General features: G+C 42.3%; 1 non-coding gene across 1 annotated transcript; it reads left to right on the top strand.

Moving 5' to 3' along the window:
* The first annotated feature begins 404 nt into the window (after positions 1–404).
* LOC148801422 (small nucleolar RNA R71) lies at positions 405–511 on the top strand. The gene has a single exon (XR_016084887.1). It is a non-coding gene; the product is annotated as a small nucleolar RNA R71 (small nucleolar RNA).
* The last annotated feature ends 16,005 nt before the right edge of the window (positions 512–16,516 follow it).

Below are 16,516 nucleotides of genomic sequence, written 5' to 3'. Positions count from 1 at the left end.
GGATCATACTTCCTTTACGGTTGCCCCAGAAAACCACCTGCCGCATTCACTTGCTCAATGGGCTCCTCTTGAAGAGTTGGGCACATATCAGTTGGATCCACTACTACCGAACAAATCCCACAAGCCTTCACCGTTTGCATATTACCTGCAACCATTTGACAAACAAGAGAAGTTAGACTCGCAATTTGTTGTTCAAGGGAAGAGAGATTTACCACATTCAATGCTTTGATGGAGGGTCAAGCCTAGAGCCGAATTGTTGAGAATTGGTCGCCATATTTGCAATCAAGTTTCTCGCGGCCTCGGAAGTTTTGTCCACTAAAGCTCCTCCACTAGTAGCATCAATCATGCTCCTATCAGTGGGTTGAAGACCCTCATAGAAATACTGGATGAGTAGCTACTCACTGATTTGATGATGGGGGCAGCTTGCACATAATTTTTTAAAACGTTCCCAGTATTCATGTAAGGACTCCCCGTTGTACTGCCTTACAACACAAATTTCTTTTCTAATGTTGGCCGCCCTTGAAGCTGGGAAGTACTTCTCCAAAAACAACCTCTTCATCTCGTTCCATGTGGTAATACTCCCGGAGTGTAGATAATAGAGCCAATCCATAGCCGAATCCTTCAAGGAAAATGAAAAGGCTCTTAATTTAATTTGTTCTTTAGTCACCCCCATGGGTTTCATACTCGTGCATACCACATGAAGCTCCTTCAAATGCTTGTGAGGATCCTCACCTGCAAGACCATGAAAAGTGGGCAAGAGATGTATCAGTCCAGATTTTAATTCAAAAGTAGCATCAGCATCTAAAGCAGGAAATGTTATGCATAAGGGTTGTTGATTCAAATCAGGGAAACCAAGCTCTTTCAGAGTTTGATTTCTAGCCATGATTTCCTCCTCTCTCAAATCAGAACCGCTAACAGATAGGGAATCAAAAGCTGGATAGTTCTCTTCAGAATGACTCCGAGCTTCCCTCCTTAACCTGTACAAAGTTCCCTTTATTTCTAGATCGTACTACAAATCACCTTGCTTAGAAAATCGAGTTACAGGCATAAATCAACGAAACCTTAATAAACCATGAACGACATATCATAAAAATATCTAGAGTGATGAAAATAAATAAATAAATAAATAAGGCAGAAAATATTCTACACTAAAACACAAACAATCAAAGTGATCTCTAATTTTTTTCTTTTCAAAAGTTTCAAGAACGAAACAATGATCACAATGAGCACAAAAACCGATTAGGAAAACTCTCTGACAACGGCACCAAAATTTGGCGTGCTGTCGTAGGCACCCAAAAATAAAACCTATACTCCTAAAAATAAATGCAGTAGTGCGAGTAAGGATCGTTCCCACAGAGAGTATCTACCCTAGTTTGTGTGCTGCGTGAACAAGGATGGAAGGCGGGGGGTTGTATGTAACGAAAACCAGAATTAAAAAGAAAGAAAACCAAATGAGAAGCAATGCAAATCAAGGTACTGAAATTAATCAAAAGAATGAGTCTTGGTCTAAGTCAACATCCACCATCAGAAATTCACTACTGCTCATTGATGCAAAGATATATCAATTCGAACTTTGAATATTCATCATAGGAATTACTTTCCTGTATCTCCCTAATCACAGTTAATCAAAAAACAAGTGATCCGCTTAACCCTTACTATTGAACAATCTCTAAACAAGCGTTAAAGATTTAATCTAGTAGTAGCCTTAAGCATTAGAGATCGATGAAGCTAAACAACACAAGCACAAGCGGTTGCATTTAATTTAGTCGAGTGTTCTTCCTAAGATCTAAACATGAACATAGAAGAACATTCGATATTCAAAGCATAAATCAAACAATAAAAATCAAATTAGATATCACAGTTTTGTTGATTTTGAGGCTTCTGTTTCCTTCGACCAAGTATCAGAATTTAGCCATGCATGGTCATGGTGAAAACTCAAGAAAGAATTGGAGAGGAAGAAGAGAGGGGCAGCAGCCTAGGTCTGATTGTCTTCTTTCTTGTTTTTCCTCTCCTCTTTTCTTTTCTCTCTACTTCCCATTTCCCAAGAGAAGCCTACAAAATCTCCTAAAATTTTGCTCTAGATAACAGTCTCCAAGTGTGACTTATCAAGAAAAATATTAAAAATAAGATAAAACAAAGTTCTAATGCAAGTGGGAGAGTGGTGATTTCCGCATATGAAAACTTGAAGGCAAAGGAACGTTTTCAGCACGTCAGCAGTGCAGTTGCAACTACTTTGGATCTGATTTTGACCTCGATGTAGTCAGTATCTATCAAAACACAAAACATGAAAGGTGTAGAGTTTTTCCTTCCAACGCAACTTGAATCATCTCAATCGGAGTTCGGATGAGAGAGTTATGCTCAAATTACGACACGGTAACGAAACTATTCCGAATTACCCGATTAGCTTTGTTTTTCACTTAACGCCTCCATTTGTGCCCTAAATCAAAATATAAGAATAATGAGTCCATTTAGGTACTAAATAAGTATAAAAGACTAAACATTAAGGGAGAAAAATATGATATATTGCATTCTCATCACAGACTCATTGACAAAGTAACTGACATAGAAAGAGTTTGAGAAACACGTGGACAGTATGGGACTCCGGCTTGTACCCGATTGGACCTAAGTGCAAGTGGGAGTTGTTAGGCAGTTTATGCCCTTAGCTCCAATCAGATTGATTTACGTTAGACATTTATTGTAAATGAATAAAGTACACAATTGATTCATGTTATATCTGGTATGCTTCTGTGTATTACCCTTAAACTGGACATTTATGAGACTCATGTTAGTTTAGAATGTTTACAGCCATTGGGTAGATCTGGGGAGGTTTATCCTGCCAAGGCTGACACTAATGTTCTGCCAAGTCGATTAGGGTGGTTTGTCTCAGCTGCTAGGGTTAGACTCGAAGCACATGTAGTGTGGGTTTGCTTGAAACTCTGAACTGGACCATTTTCCAATTATGCCCTGGACCTTGGAGACATATGGGAAAAACTAGAAAGTTACACCTAACCCCTAGACTCGATTACGGTACTGCACTAGGTGTTGGATTGGGCTGCCTGTGATATGCCAATCAGTGAGATCCTTAGCGGGGATCAAAACCTGGGTATGTTGGGGTAGTTTGAGAATTCACCTAAGTGGCTGATCATAGTGACAGAATCAACCCCTTTGTCAGACAAAGTGAATGATTGGGGAATGCACTCTCCCTGATGAAAGCCTAAAACTGGAATAGGGGCCAACAAAACAGAGGGTAAAGGTCTCCCAGTAGAAATTAGTAACGTAATATAAGGAACATTACCAGATTGTTGTATCTCCGGAGAGCCATTCAATGCTACAATGGTTTCCTGCAAATTAGAACTCAAGGTTAACTCCTCTTTCTCAAGATGCTTACTAATGGAAATTTCCAATCCATCTTTCCCATCAGTGAGTAGCTGCTCACTGATTTGATGATGGGGGCAGCTTGCACATAATTTTTTAAAACATTCCCAGTATTCATGTAAGGACTCCCCGTTGTACTGCATTACTGTTAGACAGTTTTGTATGCCCTTAGCTTCAATCAGAATGATGTACTTTATGAGTTTATTGTAAATGAATAAAAGTGCATATTTGATTCATGTTCCCTTGGTATGTTTCTGTGCAATACCCTTAAACTAGACACTTAATGAGACTCGTGTTAGTTTAGAATGTTCACAGCCAGTGGGTCGGTCTGGGGAGACCTATCCTGACAAGGCTGACACTGTGGTGCCACCAAGTCAGTTGGGGTGGCCTGTCTCAACTGCCAGGGTGAGACCGTAGGCACATACAGTGTAGGATTAATTGAATCTTTGAACTGGACCAGATTTCCAGTATTGCCCTGGACCTTGGAGATTGATGGGCAAAACTGAAAAGTTACACCCAACCCCTAGACTCGATTATAATACTGCACTAAGTGTCAGATCGGGCTGTCTTTGATGTACCAATCAGTGAGATCCTTAGCAGGGGTCAAAACCTGGGTATGTTGGGACAGTCCGAGAATTCATCTGAGTGGGTGATCATACTGACAAGATCAGCCCCTTTGTCGGACAAAGGTAATGATCGGGGATGCACTCTCACTGATGGAAACCAAGACTGCCGGCAGCCGATTTCTATCGTTGAGATTTGTTTTGCAAAGTATATTTTATATGAGATATAAAAGTATATATATTATGGTTTCTAAAATGTTTGCAAAAAGGTTTTAATTCTCGGGATCCATATAAGCAGAGAGTGCAACATTGTTCATTGCAGCCGAGGGAGAGGTCCTCTCTTGTCGAGCAGTGTATGATCATTATGGGCTGAGAGGTTAAGTGTAAGACCATTGAGGATAATACCTGATGGGCTAATCTTGCATTTGCCCACAGTCCCTGGGTGTTACAAGGTGGCTTGGCCCAGGGACCACATAGGTTAAGTGTTGGGCCCATAGAGACCATTCGATGGGTTTTAGGGGGTGCACTGTCTTTAACAATGTATTTGGCCAGGCCTTGTAACAAAGGCTGGGCTGAACCCATGTGGCTGATGTGTAGATCAATGCTTGGGTCCCATGCCATACAACGAAGCCCAACTGGGCAGCAGTTAGGAAGGATAAGTGAGCACATAAGCTTAATGGGCCTAAAGCCCATTTCGAACTGGGCTATTCATTTAGTTAATTAAAGGGGCGAATTCTAAGATGGATTAGCAGATAGGATAGGGTCTTAATCCTATCCACTCAGAGAGTCCAGATCTGAATATGATTGAGATTTAGAAACCTCCTAATGAGATTAGGGGAAAGTTAATCTAATCTGCAGATAAGATAAGGGTTTATCCCTATCACCTAAAGAGAAGTCTTATCCAAATATGATTTGGATAAGCTGCTCCTAATTGGATTAGGAGCTGATCATTTAGGTTAACAAAAGAAGGGGGCGGCAGCCTAAGAGACACACATCAGATTTCCCTTAGTGCTGAAAACAAGAAGAGAGAATTCTGCACCCTACGAATACTCTCTTGCCGCCTTCCTGTCCTTGCCGCCCTGTTTGCCAGTTCGATCTCCAATCTTGACATCAGTTCTTTGAGAAAGGATTGAAAGGAAGCTGTGCTCATGTACCATCCTGCTGATTCTTGCGAAGGACAGAGTTCTTGGAGAAGAACACTGCTTATTCTGCTCCATCCTGCATTGCGCCATCTTCAGTGGGAGCAGTGTTTGGATCCTTCCTTGGGCGTGAACACCTCCGTTGGGAGATACTACTTCTCCGTATCAGGTATAATTCTCTCCTACTCCTTTTGGTTCAGAACTGATATAGTTTAAGGTTCAAGAATGATCCTTGAAAATATGATTTTCTAAATAGGGAATGCGATTCCCAGTTGAAGGGAGAGAAAAATTTTTGAAATTCGCCCCCTTATTCCCCAATCTTTGGGCGTCCATAGGATGGATCTCTCATCCCTTCAGTGGTATCAGAGCTAAGTTCAAATCTTTAACCATCTTGTTTCAGATCTGAACCTGCGCAAATGGGCAGAAGGTGTTCTACCCGATTTGCGCAGATATGGGTTTTGGGAAATTCTGTTCCCAAAATTAATGGGCGAATAATCTGAAATTAATTTTACATAAATCTGATTATTATTTAGAATTGTTCTTTATGATTTCCTTGATTTATGGGCTATTCGTACAAGAGGAAATCGAATTCTTGGTTTGTGCAGGGAACCTACGATTTTGCAGTTCTTGAATTATTTTTGGTCTGTAAATAATTTTTTTTTATTTTCTTGACTCAATGTATAGGTATTCGATCGGATGTAATTATTAATAGAAATAGGATTTCTATTTATTTTATTTTGGATCGAAGATGGCAGCGCAGAAAAGGAGATTTTGCAGAGAAGGAGATTCCGCAGATGGGAGAATCGCTATTTGCAATTTGCAATTTGTGAAACTGCATTCAGTGATCTAACCTCTATTTTGCAGGATGGATTGTGCGAACAGCCCTGATAGACTGATTCTTGTTTTTCTTTTATCAGTATTTAATTTCATATTATTTTCTTGAATTAAAGATTTGATTAAAGATCAAATCCTAGACCCATTCGAACCAAGATTGGTTCAAATAGTTTGAACCGAATCTAGGGTTTAATCAAGTCTGAAAGTCAGCCCTAATTTTCCCCCTAATGGGCCTAAGGATTGGTTTTTAATTAAATGGTTAAGTCAGCCCAACCTGTAAAGGCCCAGTTTTAAAAGGTTAACACTGCTAAAAGCCCACTTGACATTTAAAGCTATATGGGTTGAACCATTCGGCCCATATACCTAGATAATATTAATAGTTAATATTATGGATTTAAAATGGGCTTCAAATGGGCCTTACAGATGATTAATTGATTGGATCAATTTATCCCTGCATGTGATGTATGGATGTGTGATGTGCTACGTACATGGGCCATAAGTACTTGGCCCATGCTCCATCGACAGTGGCTCTTGCGCACACCATGGCTGAATGCACATCATTGCCATGGTGTCCCTTTTGGTCATTGGATGACCTCCCTCAATGGTGGGCTCCACACCTCATCAAGAGGTTACATGCGGAACCCTAGCCGATTCAAGCCCACTGAAATCTGGCTTTATGAAAGTCAGTGGGAGACACTTTGGTTTGACCTAAAATGAGAACTAGGGCGTAATTAACTGTTCCCTCCAGCTAATATAAGTGCATGTGATAGGGAGATTCATATGATGAACACTCTAAAGGCCTTCCATCATTAGCATGAAGATGGGTCCTTCAGTAATGAGGAAACACACCAGAAAATGGGCTATCCATTTGCTGTTGGGCTTGTCTGAGTGTTTCATAAGATGATAGGGGTGTCATAGACCGATGTGGGAGAGGCTTCACCAGAAAATGGGAACTCTCTCACGGTACCTTGGCGTTCACGAATATGATGGGTAAGCACTCACTGGATATAAAGGTTTACCTGAAAACGGCTCTGAACCTTGTCTGGCAGAGGCCAAAGGGAAAACTCATATGATGAGTGGATATGATCCTTCACAGAAAGGTGGTGGGGTTATGCAGCTGAAACAGTTGGCTCCATGCACCCTATGTGATTTCCCACATTTCCAGAGACAACCCGTGGTCTCCGTCACTGAGAAAGGAGGGAAATCTCAGAGACGAATAAATGGAAATGGAACGTAGATTAAAATCCATATTTATGAAATGAACATGAATCAAATTAGGTTGTGGACTGATGTTTGCTCTTTTATCAGAAAATGGAAAACGGATCATTTGTAAAACTGCTTGATGACAACAAGTTGAAGGGCCCAAACTATGCTGACTGGTACAAGAACCTGATGCTGGTCCTAGCTTCTGAAAAGCTGGACAAAGTGGCAAAGAATCCTGCCCCGGAGCGTCCGGGTGATAGGGCTTCTAAGGCCCGAAGGAGAGACTATCAAGAATGGGAGGAGAAAAACTCCCTTGCTCGGTGTTACATCATTGCCTCCTTGGACAACCTGATACAGAGGTAGTTCGATCAGATTGAACTTGCCAAAGACATATTGGACAGTCTCAGGACAATGTATGAAGAGCATAATCGTTCTACTCGACAAAAGGTCTTGAAACAGTTCATGACCGCACAAATGTCCAAGGGTCAACAAGTTCACGACCATTGTCTTCGGATGATGGGATACATCAACGAACTGGAGGCTCTTGGATACGGGCTAGACCTTGCAACCCAGATAGATGCTATCCTTAATTCTTTGCCTCCTTCCTTTAATCCGTTCATCATGAACTATAACATGAACAAGCTGAATGTTAGCTTGCAAGAGCTCAGCAATATGTTGCAAAGAGCTGAAGAACGGATTAGAAAGGATGAGCCTGTAGCCATGCTTGTTGAAACTGGCAAGACAGGCAAGAGAAAGTAGAAAGGCAAAGAAGCCTCAGAAGAAAACCACTAAGAGCAAGAAGCAGAAGAAAGACAAAGCATCGGATGCCTGTCACTTCTGCAAGAAGACCAGCCACTGGAAAAGGAATTGTCCTGCCTACCTGGAATCCAAGAAAGGTAACTTCGAAACTTGTGTTATAGAAACCAATTTATTGGTAGTTTCTGCGTCCTGGTGTATTGACTCCGGGGCTTCAACTCATGCGTGTAACTCACTGCAGGGGTTCAAGGTAAGCAGAAGGCTAAGTGAAGGAGAAGTCACACTCTACTTGGGGACTAATGCAACTGTTGCAGCCGCAGCCATAGGAACCGTGGAGTTATTTTTTAGAGAAGGAACAATTGTACTGATAGATTGTCATTATGTACAAAATTTAAGGAGAAATTTGATTTCTATCTCAAAACTGTATGCAGATGGTTATTCTGTCTTCTTTAGTAATACGATTACTGTTAAAAGAAATAACAGATTCATCGCATACGGCGAACTGGAGAACGGTCTCTATGTTCTACATCATTCTCTAGAAACTAACATAACCAAAACTACGTCGGCTGAAATACCCAAGAAGAGAGCCCGTGATACAGTTAATCCCACGTGTCTGTGGCATTTCCGACTAGGCCACATCGGTATTGACCGAATCACAAGGTTGGTAAAGGATGGTCCTTCGGATTTTCTAACTGTAGAAGATCTTCCCACTTGTGAGCCTTGCCTACAAGGCAAGATGACGAAACGGCCATTTAACGGTAAGCCTGAAAGATGTATAGGCACACTTGACCTAATACATACTGATGTATGTGGTCCCCTAAGTGTTAGGACACGAAATCAACACGTGTATTTCATAACCTTCACAGATGATTTTTCACGATATGGTTACGTGTACCTAATGAGACACAAATCTGAATCCATTGAAAAGTTCAAAGAGTTTAGACAAGAGGTCGAGAAACAGTTAGGGAGAGAAATTATAGCCCTTTGATCAGATCGAGGTGGCGAGTATCTCTCTGACGAAATCAGGGACTACTTAAAGGACAATGGGATAGTATCACAATTAGCTCCTCCTGCTACACCACAACTTAACGGTGTTTCAGAGAGGAGGAATAGGACCTTATTGCATATGGTCCGGTCGCTTCTCATACACTCAGAGTTACCCACATCCTTTTGGGGTCACGCATTAGAGACTGCGATTTACGTACTAAATCGGGTTCCAACCAAATCGGTTCCGAATACTTCATATGAACTTTGGACCGGAAAGAAACCAAGTGTCAGACACTTGAAGATTTGGGGTTGTCCAGCACACGTTAAAAGAACGAGTGTAGACAAGTTGGAATCCATGACCAGCCGTTGCCTATTTGTAGGCTATCCAAAAGGCTCTGTAGGTTACCTATTCTATGACCCAAGTGAGCAGAAAGTGTTCTGCACTCGAAATGCGCAATTCTTGGAAATCGATTACATCCTGGACACCCATCGTCAAGAAATTGTTCTTGATGAGGAGAGCATAGGAGCAGTGGGAGATGTCCCACAAGTTCCAGGTAGTGACCAACCTAGAAGATCCACTCGGGTATCTAGGCCACCAGTCTGTTATGGTTATGACCAAGATAGTTACTTGGTGGAAACCTTGACTAGTGAGGAGGATCCCTTGACTTACGCAGAAGCTATGTTGGATATAGATTCCCAGAAGTGGGTGGAGGCCATGAGAGCAGAGATGGACTCAATGGAGTCTGGACTCTAGTAGATCCGCCCTCCAGGGTAAAAGCAATCGGTTGCAAATGGATTTATAAGAGGAAGAAGGGCCCCGATGGTAAGGTTGAGACCTTCAAGGCTCGTCTGGTGGCAAAAGGGTACACTCAGAAAGAGGGCATCGATTATGAGGAAACCTTTTCGCCTGTGGCCATGCTTAAATCCATTAGGATCCTGCTAGCTGTAGCAGCATACCATGATTATGAGATTTGGCAAATGGATGTCAAAACTACATTCCTGGATGGAGATCTTACTGAAGATATCTATATGCAGCAGCCGCAAAGCTTCATTGTTGTAGGATAGGAAAACATGGTATGTAAACTTAACTGATCCATTTATGGACTTAAGCCAGCTTCTAGAAGTTGGAACATCCGTTTTAACTCTATTGTCAAATCGTTTGACTTCGAGCAGAATCCGGATGAACCCTGTGTCTACAGGAAGTACAGTGGAGATAAGGTTACCTTCTTGGTTCTGTATGTAGATGACATTCTACTCATTGGGAATGATGTAGGTATGTTAACTACGGTGAAAGTATGGCTATCACAGCAATTCTCCATGAAAAATCATGGAGAAGCCTCCTATATACTGGGTCTTCGACTCTATAGAGATAGATCGAAGCAGATAATAGGATTATCCCAATCTGCTTACATTGAGAAAATAGTCAAGAGATACAGCATGGAAAACTCCAAAAAAGGAAATGTTCCTTTCAGGCACGGAGTCACTCTCTCTCGAAGATGTCTCCCAAGACTTCTGAGGAGATTGATGGCATGAAAGACGTTCCTTATGCCTCAGCCGTAGGGAGCATCATGTATGCCATGTTGTGCACTCGTCCTGACATAGCTCAAGCAGTGAGTGTAGTAAGCAGATTTCAGGCCAACCCAGGGCAGGAGCATTGGACTGCTGTGAAAAACATACTTAAGTACCTTCGAAGGACAAAAGAGTTTTGTCTAGTATTCGACGGTAGCTCACAACATATCCAAGGGTATACAGATGCTGATTTCCAGTCAGACCCAGATGATAGAAAGTCTACATCTGGATATGTTTTCACGATAGGATCGTTTGTTGTTTGCTGGAAAAGCAGCAAACAGGGGTCCACTGCAGACTCCAGGACCGAGGCCGAGTACATTGCCGCAAGTGAGGCTGCCAAAGAAGCCGTGTGGATGAAGAAGTTCGTTCACGAGTTCGGAGTAGTTCCGTCCAGCAGACCACCCATCCCATTGTTGTGTGACAACAATGGAGCCATTGCTCAGGCTAAGGAGCCCCGAGCCCACTCGAAGTCGAAGCACATCAAGAGGAAGTACCACGTACTGCAGGATATTGTTGGTAGAGGGGACGTCCTGATTTAGAAGGTAGCATCGGCAGAAAATGTAGCAGACCCATTGACAAAGCCACTATCAGAGAAAGTGTTTGAGAAACACGTGGAAAGCAAAGGACTCTGGCTAGTGCCTGATTGGACCTAAGTGGAAATGGGAGCTGTTAGACAGTTTTGTATGCCCTTAGCTTCAATCAGAATGATGTACTTTATGAGTTTATTGTAAATGAATAAAAGTGCATATTTGATTCATGTTCCCTTGGTATGTTTCTGTGTAATACCCTTAAACTGGACACTTAATGAGACTCGTGTTAGTTTAGAATGTTCACAGCCAGTGGGTCGGTCTGGGGAGATCTATCCTGACAAGGCTGACACTGTGGTGCCACCAAGTCGGTTGGGGTGGCCTGTCTCAGCTGCCAGGGTGAGACCCTAGGCACATACAGTGTAGGATTAATTGAATCTTTGAACTGGACCAGATTTCCAGTATTGCCCTGGACCTTGGAGATTGATGGGCAAAATTGGAAAGTTACACCTGACCCCTAGACTCGATTATGATACTGCATTAGGTGTCGGATCGGGCTGTCTTTGATGTACTAATCAGTGAGATCCTTAGCGGGGGTCAAAACCTGGGTATGTTGGGACAGTCTGAGAATTCATCTGAGTGGGTGATCATAGTGACAGGATCAGCCCCTTTGTCGGACAAAGGTAATGATCGGGGATGCACTTTCACTGATGGAAACCAAGACTGCCGGCAGTCGATTTCAACCGTTGAGATTTGTTTTGCAAAGTATATTTTATATGAGATATAAAAGTATATATATTATGGTTTCTAAAATGTTTGCAAGAAGGTTTTAATTCCCGGGATCCATATAAGCAGAGAGTGCAACATTGTTCCTTGTAGCCGAGGGAGAGGTCCTCTCTTGTCGGGCAGTGTATGATCATTATGGGCTGAAAGGTTAAGTGTAAGACCATTGAGTATAATACCTGATGGGCTAATCTTGCATCTGCCCACAGTCCCTAGGTGTTACAAGGTGGCTTGGCCCAGGGACCAATTAGGGTCAGTGTTGGGCCCATAGAGCCCATTCGATGGGTTTTAGGGGTGCACTATCTTTAACAGTGTATTCGGCCAGGCCTTGTAACAAAAGCTGGGCCGAACCCATGTGGCTAATGTGTAGATCAATGCTTGGGTCCCACGCCATACATGGAAGCCCAACTGGGCAGCAGTTAGGAAGGATAAGTGAGCACATAAGCTTAATGGGCCTAAAGCCCATTTCGAACTGGGCTATGCATTTAGTTAATTAAAGGGGCGAATTCTGAGATGGATTAGCAGATAGGATAGGGTCTTAATCCTATCCACTCAGAGTGTCCAGATCTGAATATGATTCGGATCTAGAAACCTCCTAATGAGATTAGGGGAAAGCTAATCTAATCTGCAGATAAGATAAGGGTTTATCCCTATCACCTAAAGAGAAGTCTTATCCAAATATGATTTGGATAAGCTGCTCCTAATTGGATTAGGAGCTGATCTTTTAGGTTAACAAAAGAAGGGGGTGGCAGCCTAAGAGACACACATCAGATTTCCCTTAGTGCTGAAAATAAGAAGAGAGAATTCTGCACCCTGTGAATACTCTCTTGCCGCCTCCTGTTCTTGCCGCCCTGTTTGCTAGTTTGATCTCCAATTGTGGGAGAAGTCAAGATTGGATCTTGACATCAGTTCTTTGAGAAAGGATTGAAAGGAAGCTATGCTCACGTACCATCCTGCTAATTCTTGCGAAGGACAGAGTTCTTGGACAAGAACACTGCTGATTCTGCTCTATCCTGCACTGCGCCATCTTTAGTGGGAGCAGTTTTTGGATCCTTCCTTGGGCATGAACACCTCCGTTGGGAGATACTACTTCTCTGTATCAGGTATAATTCTCTCCTACTCCTTTTGGTTTAGATCTGATTCAGTTTAAGGTTCAAGAATGATCCTTGAAAATATGATTTTCTAAATAGGGATTGCGATTCCCAGTTGAAGGGAGAGAAAAATTTTTGAAATTCGCCCCATTATTCCGCAATCTTTGGGCGTCCATAGGATGGATCTCTCATCCCTTCACTTACAACACAAATTTCTTTTCTAATGTTGGCCGCCCTTGAAGGTTGGAAGTACTTCTCCAAAAATAACTTCTTCATCTCGTTTCATGTGGTAATACTCCCGGAGGGTAGATAATAGAGCCAATCCATAGCCGAATCCTTCAAAGAAAACAGAAAGGCTCTTAGTTTAATTTGTTCTTCAGTCACCCCCGTGGGTTTCATACTCGTGCATACCACATGAAGCTCCTTCAAATGCTTGTGATGATCCTTACTAGCAAGACCATGAAAAGTGGGCAAGAGATGTATCAATCCAGATTTTAATTCAAAAGTAGCATCAACATCTAAAGCAGGAAATGTTATGCAAAAGGGTTGTTGATTCAAATCAGGGAAAGCAATCTCTTTCAGAGTTCGATTTCCAGCCATGATTTCCTCCTCTCTCAAATCAGAACCGCTAACAGATAGGGAATCAAAAGCTGGATCGTTCTCTTTAGAATGACTTTGAGCTTCCCTCCTTAACCTGCACAAAGTTCCTTCTATTTCTGGATCGTACTGCAAATCACCTTGCTTAGAAAATCCAGTTACAGGCATAAATCAAGGAAACCCTAATGAACCATGAACGACATATCATAAAAAAAATCTAGAGTATTGAAAATAAATAAATAAGACAGAAAATATTCTACGCTAAAACATAAACAATCAAAGTGATCTCTATTTTTTTTTCTTTTCAAAACTTTCAAGAATGAAAAATGATCACAATGAGCACAAAAAACCAATTAGAAAAACTCCTCGGCAATGGCGCCAAAATTTGGTGTGCTGTCGTACGCACCCAAAAATAAAGCCTATACTCCTAAAAATAAATGTAGTAGTGCGAGTAAGGATCGTTCCCACAGAGAGTATCTACACTAGTTTGTGTGCTGCGTGAACAAGAGAATCGCATTCCCTATTTAGAAAATCATATTTTCAAGGATCATTCTTGAACCATAAACTGAACCAGATCTGAAGCAAAAGGAGTAGGAGAAGATTATACCTGATACGGAGAAATAGTATCCCCCAACGAAGGTGTTCATGCCCAAGGAAGGATCCAAAGACTGCTCCCAGTGAAGATGGCGCAGTGCAGGATGGAGCAGAATCAGCAGTATTCTTCTCCAAGAATTCTGTCCTTCACAAAAAACAACAGGATGGCACGTGAGCACAACTTCCTATCAATTCTTTCTCAAAGAACTGATGTCAAGCTCGAATCTTGACTTCTCCCACAACTGGAGATCGAACTGGCAAACAGGACGGCAAGAACAAGGAGGCGGCAAAAAAGAATTCTGCAGGGTTGCTTAATTCTTTCTTCTGTATTTTTCAGCACTAAAGAGGATGTGAATATCTCATTCTTCTAAAGGCTGCCGCCCCTTCCTTCTTTTGTAAACCAAAAGGATCAGCTCCAAATCCAATTAGGAGCTGCTTATCCAAATCATATTTGGATCAGCCCTCTCTTTAGGTGATAACGATAAACCCTTATCTTATTTGCAGATTATATTAGCTTTCTCCTGATCTCATTAGGAGGTTTCTAGATCTGAATCACATTCAGATCTGGACTCTCTGAGTGGATAGGGTCTTGACCCTATCCAATCTACTAATCCATCTCAGAATTCGCCCCATAATTAACTAATTAAATAGCCCAGTTCGAAATGGGCTTTAGGCCCATTAAGCTTATGTGCTCACTTAACCTTCCTAACTGCTGCCCAGTTGGGCTTCCTTGTATGGCATGGGACCCAAGCATTAATCTACACATCAGCCACAAGGGTTCGGCCCAGCCTTTGTTAAAAGGCCTGGCCGAATGCACTGTTATGGACAGTGCACCCCCTGAAACCCATCAAATGGGCTCTATGGGCCCAACACTTACCCTAAGTGGTCCCTAGGCCAATCCACCTTGTAACACCCAAGGACGGAGTGCAGATGCAAGATTAGCCCATCAGGTATTACCCTCAATGGTCTTACACATAACCTCTCAGCCCATAATGATCATACACTGCCCGACAAGAGAGGACCTCTCCCTCGGCAGTCTTGGTTTCCATCAGTGAGAGTGCATCCCCGATCATTACCTTTGTCTGACAAAGGGGCTGATCTTGTCACTATGATCATCCACTCAGATGAATTCTCAAACTGTCCCAACATACCCAGGTTTTGACCCCCGCTAAGGATCTCACTGATTGGTACATCAAAGACAGTCCAATCCGACACCTAGTGCAGTATCATAATCGAGTCTAGGGGTTGGGTGTAACTTTCCGGTTTTGCCCATCAATCTCCAAGGTCCAGGGAAATACTGGAAATCTGGTCCAGTTCAAAGATTCAATTAATCCTACACTGTATGTCCCTAGGGTCTCACCCTAGCAGCTGAGGCAGGCCACCCCAACCGACTTGGTGGCACCACAGTGTCAGCCTTATTAGGATAGATCTCTCCCCAGACCGACCCACTGGCTGTGAACATTCTAAACTAACACGAGTCTCATTAAGTGTCCAGTTTAAGGGTATTACACAGAAACATACCAAGGTAACATGAATCAAATATGCACTTTTATTCATTTACAATAAACTCATAAAGTACATCATTCTGATTGAAGCTAAGGGCATACAAAACTGTCTAATAGCTCCCACTTGCACTTAGATCCAATCAAGTACAAGCCGGAGTCCCATGCTTTCCACGTGTTTCATAAACACTTTCTGTGTCAGTGGCTTAGTAAATGGGTCTACCACATTCTCCACTGATGCTACCTCTTAACATCATCCTCCTGTAGGTCCAGTGTATACAACAGTGGAATGGGTGATTTACTGAATTCCAAATTTAGGAATGAACACCTTCATTCATAAGGCAGCCTCACTTACAGCAATGTGTTCGGCTTGGGTTGTGGACTGTTAATTTGCTACTTAGGACCCCTGTTTGCTGACATTCCAGCAAACAACACACGATCCTATCGTGAAAACATATCTAGATGTAGACTTTCTATCATCTGGATCCGACTGGAAATCAGCATCTGTATACCCTTGGATCTGTAGTGATCTACCGTCAAATACTAGACAAAACTCTTTTGTCCTTCGAAGGTACTTAAGTATGTTTTTCACAGCAGTCCAGTGCTCCTGCCCTGGGTTGGCCTGAAATCTGCTTACTACACTCACCACCTGAGCAATGTCAGGACGAGTGCACAGCATGGCATACATGATGCTCCCAACGGCAGAGGCATAGGGAACGTCTTTCATGCCATCAATCTCCTCAGAAGTCTTGGGAGACATCTTCTTGGAGAGAGTGACTCTATGCCTGAAAGGAACATTTCCTTTCTTGGAGTTTTCCATGCTATATCTTTTGACTATTTTGTCAATGTAAGCAGATTGGGATAATCCTATTATCCGCTTCGATTTATCTCTATAGAGTCGAAGACCCAGTATATAGGAGGCTTCTCCAAGATCTTTCATGGAGAATTGCTGTGAAAGCCATACTTTCACCGTAGTTAACATTCCTACATCATTCC

The sequence above is a fragment of the Nelumbo nucifera genome, chromosome 3 (genome assembly GCF_055504915.1).
Source record: "Nelumbo nucifera cultivar China Antique chromosome 3, China Antique-T2T, whole genome shotgun sequence".
NCBI lineage: Eukaryota > Viridiplantae > Streptophyta > Magnoliopsida > Proteales > Nelumbonaceae > Nelumbo > Nelumbo nucifera.
This window is presented reverse-complemented; position numbering and strand designations above follow the sequence as displayed.